At 39.2% G+C, this 10,125-nt stretch overlaps 1 long non-coding RNA gene across 1 annotated transcript; it reads left to right on the top strand.

The window, feature by feature from the left end:
- The first annotated feature begins 1,514 nt into the window (after window positions 1-1,514).
- LOC121777070 lies at window positions 1,515-3,086 on the top strand. The gene is made up of 3 exons (XR_006045359.1): window positions 1,515-1,645; window positions 2,480-2,544; window positions 3,051-3,086. It is a non-coding gene; the product is annotated as an uncharacterized LOC121777070 (long non-coding RNA).
- The last annotated feature ends 7,039 nt before the right edge of the window (window positions 3,087-10,125 follow it).

Genomic DNA, 10,125 nt, shown 5'->3' on the forward strand with positions numbered 1-10,125 from the left:
TGAGTTTCGTTTTTGTTTTGACCAATCAAAAGACATAATATTGGTGTGAAATTTTAACTGAATAAACCTTTATGTGTCTACTATGTGGTGACCAAACGTTAGGGTCATACGAGGTCGGATGGAATTTTAATGATTTTTACAAAAATATTGCGTTGTTCTGCCATATTCTGGTTTTGTTGAAATAAGCTTTGTTGACAAGTTTTGAATGAAGTACAAGATACATGTGTGAATAAGGAACGTATCCTATGATGTGATTATGTGTTACACGTTGATGTTTGCTAAAGTGTTCGTTGCAAGATTGATGGTGAACGATTGGGATGGGCAATATAAGAAAACGATGAAAGGAACGATAGGGCATGCATAATAAATGTGTTGATGGAAAAAATGATTATGTTATGGTGTTGACAAGGGTTGTTGTGCGTACGTGGGTACAAAGAGCAAGGGTTGCATTAAAGTTGTGAATTGTGTTGTATAAGCAAGCGAGACGGGCTTTCTTTTACTAAACTCTTTTACTTTTTCAGAAGTATGATTACGGAGTTATAAGGGTGGTTTAAACTGTTATGTCATGCCATGATTGTTTTGATGTTGAGATTGTTGTCTGATGCCTAGTTCGTTTGAGCTTGCTCCGTTAGGCTATAGGGCTATGTGTGTAACGCCCCGCTTTTCGAACCCTAGGACGTTGTATTTATTGCTTTGATTGCCGCAATTAAATGACGATTTATTTTGTGCATACTTTGGTGACCTAATTTGTTTTGACTAAGTCAAAACCGTTGATTTTATGACGTGGCTTTAATTAATTGTCGGGGAATGAGATATATTGCGGTGAATTATATTATCTTTGGGGAGTGAGATTTAATTAGTATCATAAATAATTACCTTGCCCCTTTCATTGTGGAAATTTCGACCACTATTATTTTAAGGAGAGGAATTCTATTTCTTGGATTTAATTATTTGCTTGGGATAATTATCCAATTAAATCCAAAGCCTAATTATCCTATTTCCTTCTTGAAAAAATCGGCCCCCACTAATTTTCCTAAGGAGATTTCGAAATCTCCTTACTTGTGGGAGAAGAAATTATTCATTATTCATTTGATCCCTTAATTATTTCTTTCCATGTTTTGATTGGAATATCCTAGCAAATCTTTCCCTATCTTATTTTATTAAAGATTTGGAAATTATTCCTTGTGGGGGAATATATTTCACACGCCTACTACCTTATTTTATGTGGGAGGATTTTTATTAATTTTCTTGCTCCGTATTATTTTATTCTGCTCCGTGAAAATACCAAATAAAATCATGGGCTAATTAAATAGCCTTAATTTTCGAAAATCCTCCTTAATTCTTCCCCCTTATTCACGCCACTTCCTCCCCTAATCTCTATCAAATATTCATGCCATTAATCTCCCAAATCTTCAATTAATGGTAAATTATTCTATTCCTTAATCCTATAAATAAAGGAACAACTCCTAACCCTAAACCCCACCTCAAATCACACGCCTCCCCCTTGAATTACACGCCCCCTCCTCTCTTCTTCACTCTCCCACACTTGTTCTTCCATTCAACTCAAGATCCTTTCGATTCGCCAAGAGTTTGTCGAAGAACCAAGAGTTTTAAACGTTTCTACCGATTGTTTTGTTCAAGAAAGGTACAATCAAGCCTCTATTCTTCATCCTCTCCATCCCAACTCTTCTTTGGTTCTCTCATGCATGTAGAGAGTGTAGGGAATGCAGATCTAAGGGATTTAATCGGTGGGAATTTGTGATTGTGTATATGATTGCGTTTTGAATGAATTGTTTGATGATTTAATGAATCCTCGGTGAATGATATGTGATGTTATGAAAGCATGAGTGTAAGGACCCTTTTGAGCATGTTTGTGTGTTAAAACCATGAAAAGGTTGATTTTGAATAAGTGGGTGAAAACCCTAATTCGAATTTCTAAAGGCATGAGAAACTGTAATTTCGGACAGTATGTTCCGATATGTATTTGACCGACCAAATGAACTCCGAATTGATCGATTCTTTTTCCTGAGTAAACTGCATGATGTGTTCTGTGTTGTGTGTGAATTTCAACTCTTTTGGACGAAAGATGAATTTTTGGTGAATTTTTAAAGTTGACTGCGCTTTTCTGGCAGAAACTGTTTTCTCGACCAGTAGGTTACGTCTTTTAATTGACCGACTTAAAAGGGGTATTTTGACATGAAAATTTAACTGGAAGTTATTTGATGAGTCTTCTGCCTTGTGGTAAAATTTTAGCCCCAACGGAAGTCGGGTGAATTTTTAGTAAATTTTATAAAATGGTTGCGCAGTGCTGCCAGATTCCTATCTTTACAAAAACACTATGTTACTATAAGTGAATTACATGATTGATATATGTGATGACGTGATGTGATGTTCAAAGATGGGAAAAGGGAAAACGATAGGGACATGCATAATATTAAGTCAATGGTTGTGACTGATAAGTCATATATATTATCTAAAGGTGATAACTCGTGCTCGAAGCGTGATAGCAAAGGAAAGGCAGTAGTTGAAATCAAAACGGTCGAGGTGGGCTACTTTTCTACCCTACACTATGTGTGGGTTTCTCTTTTACTAAAAACTCTTTTACGTATGACTGTGGAGCTATAAGGGTGGTTTTAAGCGATTATCATGCCGTGATTTGTTTTAACGTGCCTATCTGATGTGGCTGTTGCCACTGTTATATAAATCGAATTCGGGTCCTCGTAGGGCCGCAAACCCTACTTGGATTAGTGTACACCTATGGTAGACTGTGTGCTAGCGTACGGGCTGGCCGGTCTAGTGACCTGGTTTGCGGCCGCATTCCTTGTCATGTATTGGCAGATATGGACGACGATGGGGAAAAATGACTGCGCAGTCGCTATTTTGAACAATGGAAAATATTTTGGTGCCTCGGGCCTTTCCAAAGTAAAACCCCGATGGTTACTTACGTATGGCATGATAATATGTACTTTTATTTAAAATATTTTCGGGCATGAGCCACTGAGTATTATTTTTATAGTACTCAGCCCTGCATATGTTTTCTCTATGTGCAGGTTGAGCAGCGACGAGCGGTTGGTGGTGTTGAGCAGAAATAATAATATGGTTGTTTTGAAACTTCGAGTGTCGTTGTGTCTTCATACATGACTTCACTCTTCTCTTGGATGCTTCCGCTGTAATATTTTCTTTACGTACATTTTTACTTAACTATGGATCTTTTTGATTAAATGTTGAGAACTCGTTACCCTTTTTATTAATGTCAAACCTTTGGTCTTTTCATTTATTTTAATATAGATATCGTTGGTCGTTTAATTATTAGACTTAAATTTTGGTCAGACTTTTATCGAAAACCCTAGCCTTCTAAGCCCGTTCATTTAAACCCCTTTAAGTCGCGATCGCCCGTTTTTATTAACCCTAGGGGGGCGGTCGTGACAATGTGTGAAACGGATTCGGGTCTGAGTAGGGCCGCAAACCCTATCAGGCTGTGTACACCGGTGGGATCGGGAGCCGTCCTTGCTAGTCGGCCGGTCTCGTGGGCGAATAGTATGACCACACTTTCGTCGCACTGTGTAAAGATGATGTGATTGTTGGATTGTTGAGAAAGTTGGGAGATTGATTGTCTGGCCAGACTATGAAACTATTTTTGTGATACTCGATGATATTTCTTTTCTAAACGTAAAACTCGAGTTCACTATGGTATGAATGACATAACTTTTATCAAATGTTTCCAGCATGAGCCCGCTAAGTATATTAAGTACTCAACCCTGCATTTCTTTTAAAATGATTGCGATTATTCGACTGCATATGAGGCAATATTTATGATCTTGATGTTGTAAATCAAATAATATTAATTCTACTTCAATAATTCTCCCAATTTTTATATGAAAATTATCTATCAATTAATTATTGAAGTTTAATTATTATATATTAATTGATATATTTTCATGTATAGTGATTTACGTGTGGGTGGATAGCAAATTTTGGATGACTAATTTGAATCTTATTTGTTTTAGGAGCAAATATTTTTTTCCACATGCTAGAAAAAACACACGCCTATCTATTGCTGTTGGATCAAATGTGTGACGCCCCAATTTTTGAACCCTAAGACGATTGCATTTATTTTCTTTTATTGTCACGATTTAAATGACGAATTGTTATGTGGTTGCTTAGGTAACCTAATTTTGATATGACCGAGTCAATTTCGTTGATTTTATGATGTGGCTTAAATTAATTGATGTGGAATGAAATATATATTGCGGTAAATTTTATTTTAAGGGGAGTGAGATTTAATTAGGATCATAAATAATTACCTTGCCCTTTTATGGAGAAAATTTCGACCACTATTAATTATTGGAGAGGAATTCTTTTTCTTGGATTTAATTATTTATTTTGGGATAATTATCCAAATTAAATCCAAAGCCTAATTATCTTATTTCTCCATGATAAAAATCGACCCCTATTATTCTTCTAAGGGAGATTTCGAAATCTCCCAATTTTTGGGAGAAGGGAATTTATTCATTATTCATTTTGATCCCTTAGCTATTTCTTTCCATGATTTAATTGGAATATCCTAGCAAATCTTTCCTTACCTTAATTTATTAAAGTTTTGGAAATTATTTTCCTTGTGGGAGAAGTAAATCACACGCCTACTACCATATAATTTGGGAGGATTTTTATTCTACTCCGTATTATCTTATTCTACTCCGTGAAATACAAATTTAATCATAGGCTAATTAAATAGCCCATGATTTTCGAAAATCCTCCTTATTTCTCCCTCAAATTCACGCCAATCATCCCCCCCCCCCCCCCCAAATCTCTCAAATCTTTATTTGATTATTCTCCCAAATCTTCAATTAATTGTGGGATATTTTATTTTCAACTCTATAAATAGAGACTAACTAAATCCCTAACCCTAGCCACCACAAACCACACGCCTACACACTCTCTCTCACACGCCATTCTCTCTTCTCCACTCCTCCCACACTTGTTCTTCTACTCTACTCAAGATCCTTTTGATTTACCAAGAGTTTGTTGAAGAATCAAGAGTTATATTTGTTTCTACCGATTGTTTCGTTCAAGAAAGGTACAATCAAATCTCTATTCTTCATTCCTCTCCATCTAAACTTTCTTTGACTCCCCCATGCATATAGTGAGTGTTGGGGATTCAAATCTAAGGGTTTAATCGGTGGGAATTTGTATTTGTATGTGTGTATGCGTTTTGAATGAAATTGTATGAAGATTTAATGAATCATTGGTGAACGATGTATGATTATATGAAAGCATGAGAGTGAGGACTCTTTTAAGCATTTTTGTGTGTTAAAACCATGAAAAGGGTGTGTTTGAATGAATGGGGATAAAACCCTAATTCGAATGTTGAAACATGAAAAACTGTGAGTTCGAACAGTAGGTGCCGACACGTTTTTTGACCGACCAAATGAACTCCTTTTGGTTCGATTCTTTTTGTTAAGTAAAAATATTTCAACCCATTTGGACAAAATATGAATTTTTGGTGAATTGTTGAAGTTGACTGTGCAATTCTGCCAGAAAATGTTTTCTCGACCAGTAGGTTACGTTTCTGAATTGACCGACTAAAAAGGGGTATTTTGATATGAAATTTAAACTGAAAGTTATTTGATGAGTCTACTGCATTGTGGTAAAGTTTTAGCCCCAACTGAAGTTGGGTGAATTTTTAATGATTTTTATAAAATGGTTGCGCAGTGCTGCCAGATTTCTATCTATACAAAAACAACTATGTTGTTATAAGTGATATACATGATTTATATATGTGATGACGTGATGTGTTATTCAAAGATGGGGAAAAAGGGAAACGTTAGGGACATGCATAATATAAAGTCGATGTTTGTGACTGATTGATAATACATGTTGTCTAAAGGTGATAACTCGTGCGCAAAGCGTGATAACAAAGGGAAAGCAGTACTTGAAATCTAAACGGTCGAGGTGGGCTCTCTTTTAAATAAGGACTATGTCCTAATGTTTTATCGTTGGAAATAACTATAATTATCATGCCTTGATTTGTTTTTACGTGCCTATCTGATGTGGCTTTTTGCCACTATTATATAAATCGAATTCGGGTCCTCGTAGGGCCGCAAACCCTACTTGGATTAGTGTACACCTATGGTAGACCGTGTGGTAGCGTACGGGCTGGCCGGCCTAGTGACCTGGTTTGCGGCCGCATTCCTTGTCATGTATTGGCAGATATGGTTGACGTATATGGGAAAATGACTGCGCAATCGCTATTTTGAACAATGGAAAATATTTTAGGTGCCTCGGGCCTTTCTAAAGTAAAACCCCGATGGTTACGTATGTCATGATAACATATACTTTTATTTAAAATGTTTTCGGCATGAGGCACTGAGTATTATTTTTATAGTACTCAGCCCTGCATATGTTTTCCCTATGTGCAGGTTGAGCCGCGACGAGCAGTTGGTGGTGTTGAGCAGGATAAAAATGAGAACTAGGCTTGTTGAAACCCTAGCCTTCTATGTCTGTTCATTAAGTCCTTTTAAATCACGATCGCCCGCATTTATTAACCCTAAAGTGCGGTCGTGACAGTTTGGTATCAGAGCCTCAGTTCTTTCCGCTCTGGACCCAAGAGTCTTGTTTAAGTCAAAAATCTATTCACGTGTAAATTGGCTAAATGAAAAATGTCGAGAGCTCAACACCACAACTCGTCCCTGCTCAACCACAAAGAATGAGGTAACAAGTATTCCGATGGATTTTGTTATGAACTATGAAATGTTTGAAATATCGATGGGAATAATACTCATGTGTGAATGAAAGTACTTCTATGGGAATCAAAGATTATATATATATCATGTTGAAAATTTTGCTTAGAATATGAATTGGTGAAAATGCATGGATATGAAATTGATATTTGCGCTTATGCCCAAGATGACGAATGTTGTTATGACAATGAACTTGTATATGTTACTCGAATACGTGTACCCATATGAGTTGGATGAGATTATATGATGATTGTTATGCGATTGCAGCATGAAACAATATCTATGATAGTAAACTTGAGGATGCTACTATACCTAGTTGTGACTTGTGCAATGAATGTAAACCTTGCGATAATAATGAACGTAGAGATGCAAAATGCTTAGTGCAAGGCGAGTGACCTATGGGGAAGTCGGCATTCTACGACTCGACGAAACGTGAAAACGCACGAACAAATAACCTTGGGATATAAATTCTTGGCATGATGCTACATACATACCTAAGTCTTTTGATATATAACCATCTTCATAGGCATTATGTTCTCAGCATCTTTTTTGAAGCTTAAACCCCATTGTTTCCTTCTATCCTTGGATTGATGCTTAGTTTTCTTTGTTTTTCCCTTTAGATGGTCCATCATTACTATGCCCCAATGCATAATCGCTACTCCAGCAATATGGACCACCCAGTTGAGCGCTACCAAGACTATGAGTGGGATGGGAAGTGCTTCCTTATGTCCTACGTCACCGAATTTTACGATAGATGGATGAACGCCTATGCGTATGGGGGAGTCACCCATCACGAGGGGATCCAAAAGCTCATCCACACTCTACCACCTCCTTGGAGCGAGTGGACCGCTCAGGCATCTTAGTTTTTCATATGGTATAGTTCGCCCGAATACACCGCGCGGGGGGATTTGGTTAGCCTTATAAAGGTGCTACTTCCGGCCATGACAGCTGCATTTGACGGACCGCCACCTCCACATATCTATCCGCTGATTCAAGCCCGCATGCGGAAGAATCGCTGCGACAAGGAGCCACATGTCTCCCGTGTTCCTAAGAGAATGAGACTCGGGATGCGTATCTCAGCCCATCTAAGAATAGACAGAGAGGTCGATGGGATGCTTGGGATGACCCCTCCACTCGTAGGTGCCGAGGAGGAAAGTGAGGTGGAGGATCCAGACGAGGAGGAGGAGGACCCAAATGAAGAAGGTGTTGGAGAAACCGAAAGGAAAGAGGATGGGGGTGGAAAGGATTAGACATGATGGTTCTAGAATACCTTATTACGATGTCCCATGTTTTGATACTTTACCGTTTTGCTTGACTTTGGCATTTCTTTTTCCACGTTTTACTCTTTTGTTTTCATCATGATGGAACTAAGACCTCTTGGAGGCGACGTTTGATAATTCTATGGAAATTTTGTCTTTGCTATCCTATTGTGCAATGTTTTGGTACCATTCCTTATTATCCAATTGTGCGATTTCCTTTTGCTAACTTGTGGCGCAATCAACTTTCGCTATACTGTATTGTAATTGTCCTTTTCCCAATTGCACAATTTACCATTGACATACTACCTTTGCAACTCGATTGTACAATTGCTTCCTGCCATAAGTTGAAATCATCCTAACTATTCCATTATGCAAACTGTCTTTTGCTATCCGATTGCACAATCATACAATGCCATACGTTGTCTTTTACGTTCTATTGAATACTTGTGATTTGCCATTCTATTGTACAAATTGTCTCCTATTACATTATTGAATGATTATCTTCTATTATTCTGTGGAGCAGTCCCTCTTTTGCCATCTTGTGACATAATTGCCTCTTGCTATGCTACTCTGCAATTACTCTCTTGCTATCACTTTGTACAGTTGTATTTTGATACCCTGTTTTGCAAAAGCTCCTCATTATTCTATGATGCAATTGTCCCTTGATCCCCACTTTTAAACCATACCACATAACCATTCTTGGGATTTCATGCAATAATAATTCTTGTGATAACAAATTAGAATGCCGCCAAGACGTAACGTAAGGCGTGAGAACCTGGAACCTACCCCTCAGACGGTAGAAGGAAGTGTGACACAACCCATCCCTCCGCCACCACCTCCTCCATCTCCGGTCGACTGTGAGATCGTGAAGTTGTTCTTAGGTCAAAAACCTCTCGTCTTTGATGGAATGGGAGAACCGGCCAAGGCCGAATCTTGGATACGCGCATTGGAGCGCATCTTCTCAATCCTAGGGTGCAATGACAAATAACGGTTGAGTTGTGTGACCTACCAACTAACCGAGGCTGCTGACTTCTGGTGGGACACCAGGATGAAGACAATGCCCCGAGATCAAGCAGATGGGATGACTTGGGAAGGCTTCAAGACCGAAATGTATAATAAGTACGTACCAAAGAGCTATCGGAAGGCAAAGGCGTCAGAATTTTATAATTTGACCCAAGAGCACATGACCGTGACCGAATACGACCGCGCGCTCAACAACATGACCCGGTACGCACCTGATCAAGTCGATACTGACGAGAAGCTGGCTAAAAAGTTCCGTGAGGGACTAAGACATGAAATAAAGATGTCGTTGGCTAGTCGTGGGAGACTACCCTACGTGGAAGCGTTAGCCCTTGCACTAGATATTGAGGCAGCTATGCCCAAGGAGAGAATGAAGGAAAACACTACTTTGGCACTACCTCCACCACACCACTCTCAAGATAAGAGGAAGTGGAAGGAGAATAGAACCCCGTACGACAACAAGAGGTACCAGCCCACCCAGAACCGACCACAGTATGCGGGAGGGCAAAACCCATCCAACCTGAGAGGCGATTTCCGACCTAAGCCACCCCAATGCAATGTGTGCTCCAAGCACCACTTTGGAGAGTGCAGAATCCAGAACACCACTAAGTGCTTTAACTGTGGGGGAAATGGCCACTTCTCTAGAGAGTGTCCGAGCAAGAGGGTGGCAATGGAGTCGAGGCAGAACACTCAAGGACCCCGCCAGCAGCCAAGAGCACCGCAAATGGAATCAAGGGGAAATCGCGATCAACCTCTGCGACAACAACAACCTTACCGCCCAAGACTTCCTTCCCAGGCTATAGCATATGCCTTGAGTCGGAAACAACCCAAGATTGAACAGGGGAGTCACGAAAACGGAAACCTGGCAGGTATGGGCAAATTCCTCGACACTCCTATCGTTGTGTTGTTTGATACGGGCGCATCACATCCATTCATATCTGAATTATGTGTGGACACCTTAAGTTTGTCTGCTTACAAATCTGAACATAAGATGATGGTGTCCTCACCAGTGGGAGGGGTAATAGAGGTTTCTCGAACATGCTCGAACGTAGAAATTATTATGGGAGAACTTAAACTAGTCGCTCACAACCTACAAGTCATGGCAA

The sequence above is a fragment of the Salvia splendens genome, chromosome 18, assembly GCF_004379255.2.
Source record: "Salvia splendens isolate huo1 chromosome 18, SspV2, whole genome shotgun sequence".
NCBI classification, from domain to species: domain Eukaryota; kingdom Viridiplantae; phylum Streptophyta; class Magnoliopsida; order Lamiales; family Lamiaceae; genus Salvia; species Salvia splendens.